General features: G+C 49.0%; 1 protein-coding gene across 4 annotated transcripts in view; it reads left to right on the top strand.

Moving 5' to 3' along the window:
- HHLA2 (HHLA2 member of B7 family) overlaps positions 1–20753 on the top strand; it is a 1624464-nt gene that overhangs the window by 112518 nt on the left and 1491193 nt on the right. For 3 of the 4 annotated variants that reach the window (XM_069204791.1, XM_069204790.1, XM_069204788.1), the window contains exon 2: positions 19233–19370. The exons of the other annotated variant lie outside the window; for it this stretch is intronic. The gene's annotated coding sequence lies outside the window, so the exon portion shown is untranslated. The remainder of the gene's footprint in view (positions 1–19232; positions 19371–20753) is intronic. 4 annotated transcript variants of the gene reach the window in all.

The raw sequence follows: 20753 nt of genomic DNA, 5'->3' as shown, positions 1-20753 counted from the left end.
GGTGTCATCCCCAAATCATTGTGTGAGGCTAAATGTTGTCCCTCAATACTTGCAGGTGACTCTGGCTACCCAATATTGTGGCTGCTGACCCCTGTGAGGAATGCCGGGACAGGGGCTTGGGAACGTTATAATGAGGCACATGGGTGAACCAGAAGGATCATCAAGAGGACTTTCAGCCTCCTGAAGGCCAGGTTCAGGTGCCTCCATCAGACAGGTGAATCCCCGTGCTACTCACCAGGGAAGGTCTGTCAGATAGTAGTGGTATGCTGCATGTTGCACAATTTGGCCCTCATACGGCATGCACCTTTTCTGCAGGAGGAGGAGACTGGAGATGCCCTTGTGGCAGCAGTGGACTCTGAGGACAGTGAGGATGAGGAGGCAGCGGATGAGGATGTGGACAACAGAAAATCAGTAGTATGTCAATACTTTCAATGACACACAGGTGAGACAGCGCAAATTACCATTCCTCTGGCTATTGATGTTTTATGTGTGGCTGTAGCATGATTGCATTAACTTCCATTGCATCTCAACCTACTGTCACCTATGGCTTGTCATTTTACAGATGTTGGTGAGATCACAAATGTGTACTGATGTGATGAGTACAGACAGCTACAGGTCATTATTTCTATGCTCTCACAGTGTTCAGATCGTTAGCACTAGATGTGACTGTTTCCACAAATGCACATTTTCAACACCTAAAATATTAGTAGTCAAGTTGTGTTCAAGTGTGTTTATTGTAGTGCTATTAAATTGAGGGAAAAGTGCAATGGAATGGGGTGATGATGGAGGAAAGTCCAGGGTATTGTTATGCTTCATGTCTGTGAAATATTGTACATCCCTGGCTTCCCCTCCATCATTGCTGTTACCCTGCCACCTTTGTTTGTGTATGGTGATGTATTGTGTGATTGATAGTTTCCCTATGCTGTGCATGCTTTAGTGATTGGTGTCCATGCAGGGCTGAGGGGGCTGTCCATGCATTAGTATGGCATGCAGGGCTAAGCATTGGGGTTACTCAGATGTTTAGGTGCAGTGTGTGGGTGGAGTGGAGTGATGGGAGTGAGGGTGAGGGTGTGTGATGGCACACAGGTATGGGGGGGTAATAATTGGTAAATGTTGACCTACCAGTGTCCAGTCCTCCGGCTACTCCAGCGAGTCCCTCAGGATGCAGTAAAGCCAAGACTTGCTCCTCCCATACTGTGAGCTGTGGGGGAGGAGGTGAGGGTCTGCCGCCAGTCCTCTGTATGGCTAGCTGGTGCCTTGCTGCCACGGAACGTACCTTCCCCCCTAGGTCATTCCACCCCTTTCGGATGTCATCCTTGTTCTTGAATGCTGTTCCACGGCGTTCACCCTGTCCATGACTCTCCACCATAGCTCCATCTTCCTGGCAATGGATATCTGATGTTTCTGTGCTCCAAACAGCTGTGGCTCTACCCTGACAATTTCCTCCACCATGATCCTTAACTCCTCATCAGTGAAACGGGTGTGCCTTTGTGAGGACATGGGTGTTGTGTGGTGTGTGTTGGTGAGAGTGTGTTGAGTAATGTGGTGGGGTGTGTGATGTGGGGTGTGTGAGGGATGTATGGGTGTATGTGGCGTGTGTTCTAGTTGTCTCTGTGCTGTTCGTGTCAATCTCCTGGCAGTAACTGTTGTTTTTAAAGAGTTGTGGGTAATGTGGTGTTTTATAGTGCTGTGGGTAGGGGTGTGTGTATGAGTATAGGGTGTGTGTTTTTAGTATTGGCCAATGTAGTGTTGTTTTGTATGTGGGTATCCATTCTGAGCGAGGCAGTATTTACCACCAATAGTTTACCGCCATTGAATGTCCGCTGTGGTGATTTGTGGGTCATAATGTGGTGGACGTTGTTCTGTTGGCGTAATGATATGGGTGCTGGACCGCCACTTTAGCACTGACCTTTGGGCTGGCGGATTTGGGTATGTGGCTGTATTCTGTCAGATTAGTGTGTGTTTGTCATAATATGGCGAACGGATATTCACCACCATGGTGGTATATTGGCGACCGTCACCGTGGCGGTAAGCGGGATTTACCGCCAATGTCATAATGAGGGCCTATATTTCCTATTGACACCAGATAGCCAATGTCATCAAGCCTGAATTTCTTGCCATGATAGGTGAGGGATGATGGGGGGGTCCCAAATGTAATTGAGGTAATAGATTGCACCAGCATACACCTAGTACCACCAAGCACAACAGAACACATTTAAAGCATTTGGGAAAATGAAACATACCATCATAGTGCAAATAATATGTGATGCAGACATGCCTTTGACTCACTATTGCAACCAACTTCTTGAGTGTCTCAAGATTAGATAATATTGAAAAACAGCAGGATGCCCTTTACCATAAAGATTTATCACCCAAGAAGGACATAGCTACTGTGTGAGTACAATCAACCCTCAACCACTTCCCAATCTGCCCTACCCAAAACAGTGATCACATGTGCAGTAGCAGACAATGCCTGTGTCCCTCACCAGCAAAATCATCCACACAGGTGTAGGAGGCTGGCCTTGTTTGTAGTGGATACCTTGGGTACTTATACCTTACACCAGGTCCAGTTATCCCCTGTTAGTGAATGTAGTAGTGTTCTAGCAGCTTAGGCTGATAGAGGTAGCTATAGCAAAGCAGCTTAGGCTGAACTAGGAGACATGCAAAGCTCATGCAATACCACTTATAGTTACACAGTACTTATACACAAGTAAAGACAATACTCAGTGTTACCAAAAATAAAGGTATTTATTTGGGTGACACAGTACCAAAAATATCTTAGAGACAATACTCCTTCTGGAGGTAAGTATTAGACACCATATATACACTAGACACCAAAATTAGACAAGTAAATAGTCATAGAACAATGCAAACAGGAAATCCTATAGAATGCAATGGGAGAAAATAGGTCTAGGGGCAACACAAACCATATACTAACAAAGTGGAATGTGAATCACAAATTCCCCCCTAGACAAGTGTGTGTGCAGAATCCCTGGGAGAGTCAGAATACAGTAAAGGTAAGTCAATTACCCCACCCCAGAGCCACGAAAAGCAGGAGTTAAGTACTGCAAGTTTCCTTAGGACACACTACACCTCGTTTTTGGGATTTTGCAGCAGCCAACCAAGTCTGCAAAGAACAACTGCTGGATTATTGGACCTAAAGACCTGCAAAGGAAGGGGACCAAGTCCAGAAGTCGAAAGAAGTTCCAGGAAGGAGAGAACCCAGAAGAGGGTGCATGAGAAGAGTCCCCAGTTAGTAGAAGACTGCAGAAATGCACCCTAGGAAGATGCCAGTGGGTTCCTGCATGATGCACAAGATGTCGCACAGCGTGAAGATGGTTGCAGATGAGATTTCGTGTTGGAAGGCACCAACAAGCCTTTGCTACGAAAAAAGTGTGTTTTTCATCAAAATGGCGCTGGATGGACCCAGAAGGGACCTGGGGGCCTCAACTCCATTCCATGTGAGGAGGAAGGGGGGACACTCAGCTCTGTTGAGAGCCCTCAGGATGCCAGCCAGCACCCCCAGAAGCCGCAGGATCTGGGTTCAAAGGAGGTGCAAAACACAGTTGATGCAGCACAACAAAAGAAGGTCCCACGCCGCTGGAGAACCATTCAGTGAGTTGAGAGTCACAGGGTAGAGTGCTGGGGACCTGTGCCAGGCTGTGCACAAAGGAATTTTGTAAAGAGGCCTCAGGAGGCGAAGAAGACACAAAACACAGGGATACCGTCGTTTTCGGGAAAGGCAAGGTCTTACCTCCTTCAAATTCCATCAGCAGGACCTCAGGACAGTCTATGTCGATGATGTCCACCCTCTGTGTCCTCAGGAGCACGCTCGCCGCCGTGAGAGGAGTCCCAGGATACCAGACGTCGCCTTGGAAGTTGCCTGCTTGGAGCAGGGGAGTGACTTTTTCACTCCACAGGAGATTTCTTCGATTCGTCTGTGCAGGATGAAGACAGGGAGTCCCCAGAGCATGCACACATGGAAACTGTTGCAGTTGCTGACTTGGAGCTGAGGTTGCTGAAGAAAGGTGTCTCTTGTAGACACTTTGTTACAGTTACAGCAGGTTGCAGTTACAGCATTTCTTGGAGCAGGCTGCGGTTGATCCGAGGTCAGAGGATGCTGAAGTTGTTACAGAGGATTCCTGAAGGAAACTTGCAAGCAGAATCTGATGAGAACCCATAGGAGAGACCCTAAATAGCCCTGAGAAGGAGGTTGGCTACCTTATCAGGTATGGGCCTATCAGGAGGGGTCTCTGATGTCACCTGCTGGCCCTGGCCACCCAGAGCCCTCAAGAGTGCCCCCACACCTTGCAAAGCAAGATGGCTGAAGTCTGGGACACACTGGAGGAGCTATGGGCACCACCCCTGGGGTGGTGAGGGACAGGGGAGTGGTCACTCCCCTTTCCTTTGTCCAGTTTCCCACCAGAGCAGGGGAGAAGGTGTCCATGAACCGGTGTAGACTGGTATATGCAAGGAGGGCACCATCTGTGCCCTTCAAAGCATTTCCAGAGGCTGGGGAGGCTACCCCTACTCATCCTGTAACACCTATTTCAAAAGGGAGAGGGTTTAACACTCTGCTCTCAGAGGAAATGCTTATTTCTGCTTTCCTGGGACTGGGCTTCCAAGACCCCAGGAGGGCAGAACCCTGTCTGTGAGCTGGCAGCAGCTGTAACTGCAGTGCAAGCCTCAGAGAGCTGGTTTGGCAGTACTGGAGGTCCATGGTGGAGCCCTCAGGATGCATAGAATTGGCTCCCCAATACCAGATTTGGAATGGGGGCACAATTCCATGATCTTAGACATGTTACATGGCCATATTCAGAGTTACCATTGTGAAGCTACATATAGATATTGACCTATATGTGGTGCGTCCCTGCACTCACAAAGTCTGGGGAAATGGCCCTGAACTATGTGGGGGCACCTTTGCTAGTGCAAGGGTGCCTTCACACTTAGTAACTTTGCACCTAACCTTCAGCAAGTGAAGGTTAGACATATAGGTGACTTATAAGTTACTTAGGTGCCGTAAAAATGGCTGTGAAATAACATGTGCGTTATTTCTTGCAGGATGCAATGGCAGGGCTGTGCAAGGGTTTGTCTGAGTTCCCTACAGCTGGCAAAAGAAATGCTGCAGCCCATATGGATCTCCTGGAACCCCAAGGCCCTGGGTACCTAGGTATCATATACTAGGGACTTATAATGGGGGTCCAGTATGCCAATTGAAATTGGTAAATGTAGTTACTGGCCTCCAGTGACAAATTTAAAAGCAGAGACAGCATAAGCACTGAGGTTCTGATTAGCAGAGCCTTAGTGACACAGCTAGGCACTACACAGGCATACACATTAGGCCACAAACTATGAGCACGGGGTCCTGGCAAGCAGGATCCCAGTGAGACAGTCAAAACACACTGACATATAGGTTTTTATCTATGAGCACTGGGGTCCTGGCTACTAGGATCCCAGTGACACAGTAAAAACACACTGACACACACTCACAAACTGGCCAAAAGTGGTGGTAACCATGCTAGATAGAGGCTACTTTCCTACAACAGGTATATAACTTTCAACAGTGTCAGTTTATTATGGGACTTATAGTATCCCTTCAAACCCCTCCCCCCTCACTCTCCATCCATGGTGTAGCAGCTTCATAACTGAAAGGGCAAATGCCCACTGCCATATAGTATTAAAGATGGCTGAAAGACATAAGAATAGGTCACGAGGTGTAGCAAGGTGGCTTTCTTCTAGCATGGTTACCCCCATTTTTGACCTGTGTGTCAGTGTTTGTCAGTGTGTTTTTACTGTCTCACTGAGATCCTGATAGTCAGGACCCCAGTGCTCATAGTTTGTGGCCTATATGTCAGTGTGTTTTACTGTGTTGTCAGTATGCTTGACTGTGTCACTGGAGTTCTGCTAACCAGAACTCCAGTGCTTATGCTCTCTCTTTTTACCAAATTTGTCACTATAGTCTAGTGACTTCGTATTCCAATTCAGATTGGCACACCAGACCCCCGTTATAAGTCCCTAGTATTGGGTTCCTAGGTGCCCAGGGCATTGGGCTTCCAGGAGAGCCTAATGGGCTGCAGCATTTCTTTTGCTACTCATAAGGAGCTCATACAAACACTCCTTCAGGACTGCCACTGCATCCAGAGTGAAATAGTGCACACACTATTTCACAGCCATTTTCACTGCACCAGGTAACTTATAAGTCACCTATATGTCTAACCTTGAGTTACTGAAGGCTAGGTGCAAAGTTACTGTGTGTGAGGGCACCCTTGAACTAGCAAAGGTGCCCCCACATTGTCCAGGACAAATTTCCTGGACTTCGTAAGTGCGGGGACACCATTATAAGGACGCACTACATATATTTCATTACATATATGTAGCTTCACAATGGTAACTCGGAATATGGCCATGTCAGGTGTCTAAGATTGAGAAATTGAACCTCCAATCCAATTCTGGTATTGGAGGGCAATTCCATGCAACCTCGGGGCTCCACCATGGACCCCCAGTACTGCCAAACCAGCTCTCTGAGGTTTCCACTGCAGCCCCAGCTGCTGCCACCTCACAGACAGGTGTCTGCCCTCCTGGGGATTGAGCAGCTCAATCCCAGCAAGGCAGAACAATGCATTTCCTTTAGGACAGGGGTGTTTTCACCCTCTTCCCTTGGAAATAGGTTTTACAGGCATGGGCGGGGGTATCCTCCCAGAGCCTCTGAAAATGCTTTGAAGGCCACAAACGGTGCCCTCCTTGCATAATCCAGTGACCAGTTCAGGGACCCCCATTCCCTGCTCTGGCGCAAAACTACACAAAGGAAAGGGGAGTGAACACTCCCCTGTCCATCATCACCCCGGAGGTGGTGTCCAGAGCTCCTCCAGAGTGTCCCTGGTGTTAGCCATCTTGGATTCCAAGGTGTGGGGACCCTCTGGGAGCATCTGAGTGGCCAGTGCCAGCAGGTGACGTCAAAGATACCTCCAGATGGGTGCATACCTGGGTAGGTAGCCAATTCCCCTCTCAGGGCTATTTAGGGTCTCTCCTCTGGGTGTTTCCTCACATTTGGTTTGCAAGACTCCACGAGGACTCCTCTGTATCCTCTGCTTTAGCTTCTGACCATCGGATCAACCGCAGACTGCTCCAGGACCGCTGTACCTGCAACAAAGTATCCAGGAAGGCTACTGTGACCCTACAACTTCAGCTTCAGCCAGCAACTGCAACAGTTTTCAGGTTGTGCACGCTCTGAGGACTGCCTGTCTTCATTCTGCACCAGAAGGACCAGAGGAATCTCCTATGGAGTGATGGAGTCACATCCCTTCTTCAGCAGACACCTCCCAGCAATGATAACTGGTACTCTGGGGCTCCTCTCCTGTTGACAAGCGTGATCCCTGGAACACAGGTTGTGGACCAAAGTGATCCTAACTGTCCAAAAGTCTAGCTGTCCAAATTGGGTGGAGGTAAGGGCTTGCCTCCCTGTGCCAGACACTACCTCTGTGCACTGCGTCTTCTACAGCTCTTTGGACTTCTGTGCACTTCTTCCAAAAGTCCTTCATGCACAGTGTAGCCCAGGTCCCCAGCACTCTATCCTGCGGCGCTCAGCTCTCTGAGTTGTTCTCTGGTGGCGTGGGACCCTCCAGTGTAGTGCTGCGATGACCGCATTCTGCAACTCCTTTGTCCCTGTGTTCTGGGACTCCTGGGGCTGCCTGGTTTTTTGAGGGCTCTCTAAAGTGCTGAGAGCCCACTCTGCCTCCTCAGTCCGAGTTGAGGCACCCAGGTCCCTCCTGGGCCCAGGTAGAAACTTTTCCCGCCAACCGTAACATTTGTGTGAGCCAAGGCTTGTTGGCGGAATCCAATGATAAAAAACAGCCTTTCATCCACCGACTCGACGTTGGACATCTCTTGCACCAACCAGGAACCTGCAGCTGTCTTCTTTGGTGCATTTCTGCTCTTTTCTTCTAACCGGAGATTCCACTTTTGCACCTTCATCCGGGTTAGCAGGGGCTCCTGTTCTTTCGGGACTCTTCACTGACTTCTGGACTTGGTCTTCTCTCTCCACAGGTCTTTAGGTCAAGGAATCCATTGTTGGTGTCTTGCAGTCTTGCTTGGTTTTTGCATAATCCTTTACCACGTCTCCTAGTGTGTTCTGAGGAAACTTGTTGTACTTTACTCCTGTTTTCCTGGGCTCTGGGGTGGGGTACTTTACTTACCTTTCCTGTTTTCTTACACTCCCAGCACCCCTCTACACACTACACTTGCCGAGGGGAGAAACCGACATTCGCATTCCACTGTGTTAGTATATGGTTTATGTTGCCCTTAGGCCCATTGCAATCTACTGTGTTTTTCACTGTTTGCACTATTTTCTGTGTACTTACCTGATTTTGGTTACTAGTGTATAAATTGTGTATAATACTTACCACCAGTAAGAGTATTGCCTCTAAGATATTTTTGGCCTTGTGTCACTCAAATAAAGTACCTTTATTTTTGGTAACACTGAGTATTGTCTTTCTTGTGTATCAGTACTGTGTGACTATAGTGGTATTGCAAGAGCTTTGCATGTCTCCTAGTTCGCCTTCGCTGCTCTGCTATAGCTACCCCTAGACAGCCTAAGCAGTTAGACGCTTCCTACATTTCACTAAGGTGAATCACTGGACCTGGTATAAGGTGTAAGTACCTCTGGTACCCACTACAAATCAGGCCAGCTTCTCACATGAGGAATGCAAAGTTGCATGAGGGAGCCCATATGTACCTAATATCAAGAACATTTAAATCAGCCAGAACAGAGGGAGGTACAGCAGATGTAAATGCAGCCCAAACATAGTATAAATATGTCAAAAGGATGTAGGTATGCTGTATGTGTGACTTAAAAAAATACCAAGGCACACAATGCTATGTTCACTTAATAGCGAATCTCCCTTGTGTGAGACATCAGAATGTCAGTTGATATGACAATGGTGTACATAAGCTATACCACTGACAACTGGCACCAGTCGCCAATTGATAAACTCTGAAAATGATTGAAAAGTGAAATAATTGCGCTCTTATTTATGCCAATATTGAACAAACCAAAGTTTATCTCTTTGCTTGCTGCCAGGACTTGATCCTCTTAGCCTGGGATCCAAACAGAAAGCATGTTTAGTGCACATTAAGGACTGAAATGTGTTTCCCAGAGCACAGTGAAGATCCCATAAGTGGGTAATTATTGTTCCTTCACATTGCTCATCTAAACAGGTTTTTAATCAAAATAATTTGGATATATTCAAATTGCAAATTTAACTCCGAAGAACAATTAGAATGTTGCTGTAGTTCACCTCATAGGGAACCCCATTCTTCTGGAGACCCTTTATTACATTTATTTGACATTTATGTCTTGAAACAAAGAAAATCACCCATACCAGTGGCTTTGAAAATATTAGCTGAGTATAAGTAATTTGTATAATCAAAAAACAAATAGGATTTAATGGCATTTATAGGTTCAGAATATCGTAGATTATGAGATAAAATCTACCTTGGTCGAGGGAAACATCCTGCAGATGTTTTCAAGAAAAATTAGTTGTGTAGATTAGAACATATTTTCAACAGAAATCCATATGTACAAATATACTGCTGTGGATCTAAATGATTAAAAGAGTTTACGTAGTTACTGTACCTGAATGGTTTCAAAACTCCAGTTTAGTGAAGCATATGTCGCGTTTACATGCTTATTAAAACTGTTAATAAATGCCTCTCACTGTAGTGATACTAACTGATGTACTAAAGTATAACGCTCCGGCCTGTTAAAAGCTTACAAGAAACTAAATCACATTTTTTCCGGATGCATGCATTCTGAACTCAAATATTTAAAAGTGCTCTTTTATATGCTTTTAATATGCAGGAGCGTTTCACTTTAGTACTCAGGCTGTTTATAACTGCTGCTAACAACAACAACAACAAACTTTATTGTGTGATTACTTAAAGTCTTTGCAAAATGAACACATAGGTGGTCATTACAACCCTGGCGGTCGGTGTTAAAGCGGCGGTAAGACCGCCAACAGGCCGGCGGTAAAAAAAATGGAATTACGACCGTGGCGGAAACCGCCAACATAGAAAGCCACTTTAACACTCCGACTGCCAGGGCAGTACAAACAAACAGCGCAGCGGTCACCGCCAACAGACAGGCAGAGGACAATGTACCGCCCACAGAATTACAACATACCAATCGCCACCTTTTCCGGGGCAGATTCCCCGAGAACAAAAACACGGTGGAAACAGGACTTCGAAGGGAAAACGCTCACCTCTGCACACCCCACGAGGAACCAGGACGCCATGGAACCCGAGCTCCACATTTTTCCAGCCTTTATCTTCTTGCTCCTCTACCAGGAGCACGAATGCTGGCGGTGAAGACCACGGTGAGTACTGCACCTACGACATAGGGGAGGGGGAGGGAAAAAACAGTGACACACATACGCAACACTCAACACCCCACCCCCACCCTCACCCACAACATCACACAGACTAATACATATTGATACATTACAGTTACACACCCCAACCCCCCCGGAAGAATGCAAAGACAAAAGGAAATGAGGTGAACGATTGTAATATATTAAAATTCAGTATTCAAAAAATATACATACACTATTTACAAATATATACACCAATAATATTAGTCCAAGATATTCCACCATTAAAGTCGTGGACCACTAGGCCCAAAATGCATGGGCGAGGCCCACACAAGATACCCGAATAAGACGGAGAGAACACTGCAGGGGGATCAGATATAAAAAAACAGGCACCTCAAGGGGAAGGGAAAGGGTGGGCACCTCAGCCGGTTGAGTGCCCGATGCAAAATCCACGAGGGGGCCCCATGCCCACAGTTCAATCCTGGGGAGTGCAAAGTCACAGTCTCTCAAGTCTCTACAGTGGGTGGTTTGCCCACTGTTCAATCCTGGGGAGTGCAAAGCCACGGTCTCTCAAGTCTCTACAGTGGGTGGTTTGCCCACTGTTCAATCCTGGGGAGTGCAAAGCCACAGTCTCTCAAGTCTCTACAGTGGGTGGCTTGCCCACTGTTCAATCCTGGGGAGTGCAAAGCCACAGTCTCTCAAGTGGATAACAGTCTCTACTGGTTCTGGAGGGGGCCTTGTGCCCAGAGTGCTTCATCCTGCCAAGGACAGAGGTAGTGGATGTGTCTCTCCACTGGTTCTGGAGGGGGCCTTGTGCCCAGAGTGCTTCATCCTGCCGAGGACAGAGGTAGTGGATGTATCTCTCCACTGGTTCTGGAGGGGGCCTTGTGCCCAGAGTGCTTCATCCTGCCTAGGACCGAGGTGGTGGATGTATCTCTCCACTGGTTCTGGAGGAGGCCTTGTGCCCAGAGTGCTTCATCCTGCTTGTGGCGGCCTCAGTAGCGTCGGAGCTTTTGACGCTCATGGGCCTGCGGTGCTTGTTGCGGTTGTGTCCTTGGCAGCGGTGCTTGTGGCGGCAGTGTCTTTGGCAGCGGTGCTTGTGGCGGTGGTGTCCTTGGCAGCGGTGCTTGTGGCGGTGGTGTCCTTGGCAGCGGTGCCTGTGGCGCAGGTGTCTTTGGCAGTGGTTCAGCTGCTGGCGGTCCTGTCTTGGGCAGCGGGGCTGCTGCTGGCCAGCTCCTTGGCAGCGGGGCTGCTGGTGGCGGTCTTGTGTTGGGCAGCGGAGCTGCTGGTGGCGGTCCTGTCTTGGGCAACAGGGCTGCTGGCGGTCGGCTCCTTGGCAGCAGGGCTGCTGCTGGCGGGCCTGTCTTGGGCAGCAGGGCTGCTGCTGGCGGGCCTGTCTTGGGCAGTGGGGCTGCTGCTGGCCAGCTCCTTGGCAGCGGGGCTGCTGCTGGCGGTCCTGTCTTGGGCAGCAGGGCTGCTGGCAGTCGTCTCCTTGGCAGCAGGGCTGATGGCGGTCCTGTCTGGGGTAGTGGGGCTACTGGCGGTCGGCTCCTTGGCAGCGGGGCTGATGGCGGTCTTCTCCGCCGTGCTGATCTTCCAGACTTGCCTGTTTTCTTGTGCCCCTTCCCCACCTTGGAAGGTGTCGCAGCGGACTCCACACTCCCACCTGTACCCCTGGGAGCGGCTTTGGTGGCTGGTGTCTTCCCCCTCTCCCAGCCGGGCACTGGCCAACTTTTGATGCTTGACAGGTGGGGGACTGTCCGTGCTGTGGCTCCTTGCCACACTGGCTGCCCTGCCGCCTGGTGCACTCCATAATCCGGTGACTACTGGCACCACTGGTCCCGCCAATGTTGCGGCTGAGGTGCTAGGATGGGACCTGGAGAGTCGGGCCCTAGGAGACTGACGGGGTGGGGGAGGTGAGGGAAAGAGGTCAAGGCTGGCCAGGAAAAGTTTCTTAGGAACACTGGGACGGGTAGATGGAGGGGGTTTGGGAGTGGAGGAAGAGGTAGTGGTCGTAGGAGATGCCCGTTTGCTGACTTTGGGTGAAGGTGCATGGGCTGGAGGCTGTCGTGAGGTGGATGGCTGTTGGGTGGGTGTGTGGCTGCGTTTGTTTACCTTGGGAGGTGGCCTCACAGACACACTGGGAGAGGACACAGGGGATGTGTGAATAGTAGTGGGGGTGGTGACTGCACGTGAGCGGGGTGTGGTGGTGGGTGTGCTGGTGATAGACGTAGTGGCTGAAGATGTAGTGCATGGAGGTGTGAGTGGAGATGAGACTGGGAGTGATGAGGGAGACGAGGCTGAGGGGGACACAGTGGAGGCAGTAGATGTTGGTATGTCTGCATGTGTGTGATGCTTGCGTGAGTGCCTGTGGGATGTGTGGTGCTTATGTTTGCCAGAGCTTCCTTTGTATGTTGAGGTGTGTGCATGCTGGTATGATGGTGTGCTTGGGATAGGCGGAGGTACAGGGGTGTGGGTCTGGGTGGAGGAAGTTGGAGGGGGGAGGCTAGGGACAGGGACAATGGCTGCCATCAGTGCTGAGGCCAGAGTCTGAAAAGCTCGCTGGAAGGCTGCCTGACCAGAATGAATGCCCTCCAGGAATGAATTTGTTTGTTGCAACTGCCTCTCCACACCCTGGATGCCATTCAAAATGGTAGACTGCCCAACAGTGAGGTACCTGAGGAGGTCAATGGCCTCCTCACTGAGGGCAGCAGGGGTGACTGGGGCAGGGCCTGAGGTGCCTGGGGCGAAGGTGATGCCCACCCTCCTGGGTGAGCGGGCACGGGGCAAAGGCTGAGGGGCTGCTGGGAGGGCGGTGCTGGAGGGGGTGGTGGCAGCTGTACCTGTAGATGCGGAGGGCACAGATGGACCCGCCACCGCAAGGGAGCTCCCATAAGAGGATGAGTCCGTATTACTGGTGTCAGCTCCTGTCCCCGCCGTGGAGCTCCCCTCGCCCTCCGTCCCACTGGTGAAATCGGAGTCCGTAGTCTCGTCCTCCAGGGCCATGTGGGATGCAGCTCCCTCCTGCTGCGGTGCCACTGCTCCTCCACCTGATGATGTGAATGCACAAAAGTACAGGGAGACCACAAAAGGGGGGGGGGGAGACAGAAGAAAGACATGTTGAGTGCATGCATTACCGCTACCGTTGGCGGACACGACAGACACAGAAGCCCCCTGCACTACGCCGTGTACTTGGGGTCCACTATTCCATCCCTGGGACATGGCCTACAAGGCTATGGCTGATATCTGCACACTTGGATGTCACAGGAGCCTGACTAGGTGTAGTTGGCACTGTACCCAGGTGGGATGGGGTGCCACAGGGTCTGCCTGAAAAAGGGGACTTAACTAGCTCACTCGCTCTGGCCTAGGGGAACCCACAGCCCACCTCCCCCACCCAGATACCTCCACCCCGCGCTGAATCAGCAGAATGAGAGTGTACTCACCCCCTTGTTGCTGCTGTGATGCCCTCAAGCACCCATCCAACTCCGGATAGGCCACCGCCAGGATCCTGAACATCAGGAGGGTCATGGTGCGACGGGCACCCCTCCCACATTGGGAGGCCATCCCCAGCTGGGCCTCCGCCGTCTTCTTGCTCCAGCGGCGAATGTCCTCCCATCTTTTACAGCAATGGGTGCTCTGTCTGTGGTAGACCCCCAGGGTCCGGACGTCCTTGGTGATGGCACGCCAAATGTCCTTCTTCTGGTGGGCGCTGACCTACAGGAATTGTACAGGGGAAAAAGAGAAGTTATTACCAACTGCACCGTCACAGTCATTGGCCCGCATCCCTACCCTTGTCATGTGGCACATGCACTCACCGTCATTTCATGCACGCCTCATTCTCCACCCCCCATTATCTTTCTTCCACCCCACTCCACACAGGCATTGCCCATACAGCATTCTCACAGTGTACATACCTGTTTGTCTGGAGGACCGTACAGTAGCTTGTGCTGGGGAGGACCCCATCCACGAGTTTCTACAACTCCTCCATGCTGAAGACAGGGGCCCTTTCACTAGACGCACGAGCCATTGTCTCTTCCAGACTGAGGTCACAGCAGCACTTGCAGTGTAGGTCCTCTCCTGTCGAACATCAGGTATCGAGTGATTGAACTTATAGAAAATGGCGGTCACGTCCGCGGCGGTGCGTACCGTCACCGCCGGCGTACATCGTCATTGGCTCCTGGGACCCATAGGGTCCAATGGCAACCAATGCAGAATTGCGCCGCGGTCTTCGACCCCCTACCGCGACGGTGCACAACGCCAGCGCAGTTACCTCATATCCCATTGTCCCACTTTACAGGTCAGACAGCCGCCATTTCAGGGGCCCACATGGCTTTATTTTCAACTGCGTCACACATACCTAGGCCTTGGCTCAACACTCATACAGGCAATTTTCGGATTATGAATAGTTTTCTGAGTAAGCTGTGTTTACGTACCTCTGAGTTGGTTGACTCTGTGCTCGCTGTTGTCCTCCATAGGCACATAAGGGTGTTTATTTAAGTGCTCAATATTGGAGGGGGTTGTTAAATGGTGAGGGGTGATGGTGGAGGAATGTCCATGGCAGAGTCCAAGCTATTAGTCTCACAGGTGCATTGTCCAAAGGGGCATAGGAAGTGGAGCTGGGGCAGTTTGAGGATGGACAGGGTGACAAGGTGGGACAAAAGGATGACAATCAGGGTGGTCTCATTTCTTGGCGTGGGTCTTGGCATCGTTCTCTGTCTTTGTCCTGGATCTCAGGGACCGTTTGCGGGGTGGTTCTCCATCTGCAGGGGGTGGGGTGCTGGTGGGGTGGTCCTGTGGTGGTGCCTCCTGTCCATTAGCGCCGGCAGAGGTGGTGGGCAGTTCATCATCCAGGCTAGTGTCATGGGCCCCTTGTTGTGCCACAGTGTCCCTCCTGGTGTTGAGGACTTCCTTCAGCACCCCTACGATGGTGCTCAGGGTGGAATTGATGGATCTGAGTTCCTCCCTGAAGCCCAAATACTGTTCCTCCTGCAGCCGCTGGGTCTCCTGAAACTTGGCCAGAACCGTTGCCATAGTCTCCTGGGAATGATGGTAGGCTCCCATGATGTTGGAGAGGGCCTCGTGGAGAGTGGGTTCCCTGGGCCTGTCCTCCCCCTGTCACACAGCAGCCCTCCCAGTTCCCGTTTCCCTGGGCCTCTGTCCCCTGAACCGTGTGCCCACTGCCACTGCCCCCAGGTCCCTGTTGTTGTTGGGGTGGTGGGTTAGCCTGGGTTCCCTGTAGTGGTGGACACACTGCTGATTGACGTGTCCTGGGGACAGAGGTATGGGCCCGCTGGGTGGGTGCTGTGCTGGTGTTTCCAGAGGGGGGAAGCTCTCTGGTGGCCTGTGACTGTGTGAGGGGAACCGACTGTCCCGAGGTCCCAGATGGGCCGGGCTCGTCGTCTAGATCCAGTTAGACAGAGCTGCTGTCATCACTGTGGGACTCTTCTGTTGGTGGTGTGGACATGTCTGGACCCTCCTGTCCAGTGACATTGGGTAGGGGTCGTGCAGGGGTGTAGAAGCATGATTATTGCATCTGTGTGTGCCATGGTGTGCAATGGGAGGGGGATCGTGTACACCAGTGCTTGCATTCCTGTGTGGGGACTTGTGTGATGATGGTTTAGGGGGGTGTATGGGTATGTACAGTGGCCATGCTTTGGTGTTGGGTGTCCACGCTTTGTTGTTGCATGCAGGGCTTGGTATTGGGATGTGTGGTTTGTGATATTGGAACATTTGTGAGGAGTTGGAGTGATGGGGGTGAGGGCGAGGGTGGGGGTATGTGATGGCATGGAGGTAGGGTGGGGGATATAGTATTAAAGATTTGACTTACCAGAGTCCATTCCTCCAGCTACTCCTGCGAGGCCCTCAGGATGCAGAATAGCCAAGACTTGCTCCTCCCATGTTGTTAGTTGTGGGGGAGGAGGTGGGGGTCCGCCGCCAGTCCTCTGAACCGCAAGGTGGTGTCTTGAGACCACGGAACGCACCTTCCCCGTAGGTCGTTCCACCTCTTCCTGATGTCATCCCTAGTTCTTAGGTGCTGTCCCACTGCATTGACCCTGTCCACTATTCTTCGCCATAGCTCCATCTTCCTAGCTATGTAGGTGTGCTGCACCTGTTATCTGAATAGCTGTGGCTCTACCCGGAAGATTTACTCCACCATGACCCTGAGCTCCTCCTCAGAGAACCTGGGGTGTCTTTGCCGTGCCATGGGGTGGTGTGTGTGATGTGTGGGGTGGTGTATATTGTGATATGTGGGGTGATATTTAGTGGTGTGTTGTGTGAGGTGCGTGGATGTTGTGTGAGTGATGGTGTTGAGTGCCTGTGGATGCTTGTTTGTAGATTGTGGTGTCTCTCTCTCTGGCCTTCTTTCTAAATTTTTGGTAGTAGGGATTTGTGGGTGATGTGGGTGTGTGTTTTATATTGTATTGGGTATGTGGGAGTGGTGTGTGTATGTGTATCAGGTGTGTGTATTTGGAAATGTCCAATGTGGTAGTGTTTTGTAAATGTGTGTGTATTTTGAGTGCGGTGGTGTGTACCACCAATGGAATACCACGGTTGAAAGACCGCCGCGTGGATTCGTGGGTCGTGATAGTGTGGGCGTATTCCTGTTGGCGTGATGGTGGAGGTTTTGTTTTCGCCAGTTTATTACTGACCTTTGGTGTGGCGGACTTGTGTGGGTGTCTCAATTTTGGCGGATTCCGAGCAGTGGGTCATAATGACCGTGGCGGAATTCCGCTGCCGCAGCGGTGTATTGGCGGTCTTCTGCACAGCGGTAAGCGGCTTTTACTGCCAATGTTGTAATGACCCCCATAATGTACCAAGTTACAAACATAAGCTAAAAATGATAGCACTTCTTGGTTTGTAAAGTCAGTAAAATTGAGGCCTAATAAAGTTAAAGGTAAGTAAGAGATGCAGCAGTAGATATCAGGGCTTGGTATATTACTTGCGCCCAACTTTAAAATAAGATATTAGTTTATATCAGTTAAACAGTTTAAAAGTTAAATCAGTTCGCCGTGCACTTTTCATGTAATTTACTTGCAGTTGTGAAATATATTTTCCAAATTTGGCCAGCTCTACTGGCTCTTTTATATTGAATACCAAAGTTCTAACCTCAGAGCAAGATCTTATGCCGTAGCGGAGGAAGAGAGGTCTTAGTAAAGTGCGTCGTGCATTCAACAGTGCCGAACAGCAGCAGAATAAATGGATAAATGTCTCTGTTTTATAGCCACAAAGTCTGCAACAGTTTATACTAGTAAGGGAGCGCCAGTTTGGGTTCAGTTTCTTTATTTTTAGGCCAAGCAGTCTGGCAAAGGCAGTTTTTTATCACACAGGCCTTCCCAATTGTGCAAGCTAAGTAGGCTGGGGTGCCAGATGCTGTGTGTCACTCTTATAAGATGCCTCTACTGCTCTTTGTACTGCTGTGTTATTCAGTTTACCCAGATCACATGCTCTGGAAAGGATTTTTGTCTGTCTTTTCAGGATTGCCTCAATGGATATTTGTGACTATGCTAGTTTTGTCAGCAAGGCTTAATCGATTTGTAGGCCTGTTAATGCTGTGGTTAAGTATTGTGACCATGGGTTTGACTTTGTTTCGAAGATGTAACAAAGAAATTATTTCAGAGTATTAGCAGGTGCCATAATTAGTTTGTGGTAGTACTTCAGGAAAGCCCCCATATGTGCCCAGTTTTAACCTTCTGGCCCAAATTCTAATCTTATCAGGTTATTCCTTAGATACTGAGGGAGTTTGAATATTCTTTTATAAATTTTCACTTGAAGCTTTTTTGTCAGTGCAGTAAGATGACCTGGGTATGCTTCATGGCCATAATTTAATGCTGGTAAGAAAGAAGCTTTCAGTACTTGAAGGATTAGTCTGGTGGTCGGGCTTTCTGTGGTTTTGTTTAACTGGCAGAGTCTAGTTATTATGAAATCAGCTTTTGCCTTCAAGTGATGAAGATGAGCTTTGGGCTCTCCATTGGCCGATAGCCAGACACCCAGATAGTTGTAGCTGTCTGTGCTGCAGGTGTTACGTTGCCCCACTTTCCAGTTGAGGTGCTGGTGTTTCTGCAGTCCACCAAAGATTATTACTTTAATTTTTGAGGGATTAGCTGTCATTTTATTTGCGATGTTATAGTCATACAGAGCTGTGAGGGCTTTCTGTAGGCCAGTTTTTGAGTGGTGAAGCAAGATGATATCATCCCTATATTGCAGGAGGGTGAGTATGAGGTTCCCAATTTTTGGTGGTATCAGGTTTGGGAGTTTTAGTGTTTGTGACATGTCTGCTGTATAGAGATTAAATACAAGAGGCGGGAGCACACAACCTTGCTTTAGCCCACTGGTGGTGGTGATCTTCTTACTAATGGCAGAGTTCGATAGCTTAATTGTTACCCAAGTTGATGAATAAAGTAAAATTATTGCCCTTAGTAGTTTGCTTGGAACTCCCCAGTTTTGGAGCTTCTCCAAAGCCGGTTTCGGTCCACCATTTCAAATGCTGCAGAATAATGTACAAAGCACACAAATAATGGAGGAGTCTTTTTGGTAGTTGCTTCGTGTATCAGAAATGAGAGAGCCACTACTTTTTCTATGGTCGCGGATTTTGCCCTAAAGCCGTTTTGGCAGAGAAGTACTACCCCAGTGCCTTCTGCCCAGTTTTGTAGTTCATCCAAGAGGACAGAGGCAAAACCTTTTGCTTCGATGTGTAATAAGGCGATAAAGCGATAGTTGGCAGGGTCGTGTCTGCCCCCTTTTTAAAAACTGGGTGCAATATGGAGCCTCTCCAAGTTGGGGATATTTCCTCTGATTCCACACACGAACAGTAGAGTGCCGACAAAATCGGGTACCAAAGCTTTTTGTTTTCCTTGATGATTTTTGCAGGGATGCCATTTGGACCAGGGGCCCCTGATGATCTCATATTTTGCAAGATGTTGGAAACTTCCCTTCATGCAGGTGCAAAGTCCTGTGCCATCGGGGTATCATATGTGCCTGGTTTAAGAAGCTGAAGGTCAGAAATCGGTGAGTTAACTGTGTACAATTTCTTAATTTTTTTTATCCATTCTGTTTCATTTATTGCATTAATTCAAGGATTGCTCTGTTCCACCTTGTTTTTAATGTACCTCCATCAATCAGCGTGATTGTGCTTTCCCATCAAGGAGTAAATATGGACGGTCTCCTTCTCCGCATGTTTGTGTTTTAACAGCCAAATCAGCTGTTGTTGTTTAACATTTTCCCATAGTTTTATGCTTGGTGTCATTTTCTCTGCAGCATTCCTAGTTTTGTTGCGTAGTTCTCTTAATCTACCAAGACTCCGTTTACTTTCCATTATGGGCGGTTGGGGGAGGGTTTTACTAAGGCTCTGTTGTGGGATAAGTGATTTTCCTGCATATTGCAAGAGATTGTCTGTGATGTCTGACCAATTAGCCTGTAAGCGGTTGTCAGCATTGTGGGGCCATTTAGTTTCATCCACGAGCTGTATAGCCGGGTTGCCACTGGACCCTATTTTATCCATCTGATTAGTTGTGATTCTTCCTCACCTCCTGAAGTTCCTACTAACTTTTGTGTTTTCATGCATTTTATATCCGTTTTGATGTTCCCTATGAGTGGGAGATGATTACTGGCGTTTACTTGTAAGATTTCAAAAGAGACCAGGCGGTTAATGGTTGCCTCTGAGGCGAATATATAATCCAAGGTGCTTTTATCCTGAAAGGTTTTTGGGAATGACTGTGTGTGAAAACTTGTATTTTTGTTGAACGGAAAAGAGTTTATGTTTACTGAGAAAATTATGGCAATATTGAGCAGCCCTGCATACTGGTTGTTCAGTAGTTGGCCTCTCTCCCAGGGACCAAAGGTTAAAGTCTCCGCAGATTAAAACGTCATAACTAATGTGATCACAAAGTATTCCGTCCAGGATATCTACTAGGTGGGCCGTGTTTTCTGCCCTGTCATAACCAAATTTATTAAAATAAAGATTAACTATTACAATTTTTGACTTCTGGTGTTTTAGCATTGAAGTTTTTACCCTAATTATCTGTAACATTTCATTTTGCGTGGGAACCACTTGGACAGTAAAGTCAAGATTGACATTTAGATCTATTGAGAGGCTGCCAGACAGTCTGCCAAATTTTTTTATTGCAACCTTTTGTTTTTCTTGAAAGCTCAGGATTGACAATGGCGAAATTAGCCATGTTTCTTGTAGGCATATTATATCTGCTTTTTTTAAGAGCAGTTGTGCCTGGTCATACTTCATAAGTCTAGTCAGGCCTGCCACATTCCACGAGACAAGTGTCAGATGACGCTGCAGCGTCTCTATTGTGCTTTCATTGTTAGGTATATTGCTGGCTGATACGCTGGGAGAATGGGGTCTTCTGGTGGTTTCAGTTCCTAGGGCTTGGAGTACTT

The sequence above is a fragment of the Pleurodeles waltl genome, chromosome 8, assembly GCF_031143425.1.
Source record: "Pleurodeles waltl isolate 20211129_DDA chromosome 8, aPleWal1.hap1.20221129, whole genome shotgun sequence".
Taxonomy (NCBI): domain Eukaryota; kingdom Metazoa; phylum Chordata; class Amphibia; order Caudata; family Salamandridae; genus Pleurodeles; species Pleurodeles waltl.
This window is presented reverse-complemented; position numbering and strand designations above follow the sequence as displayed.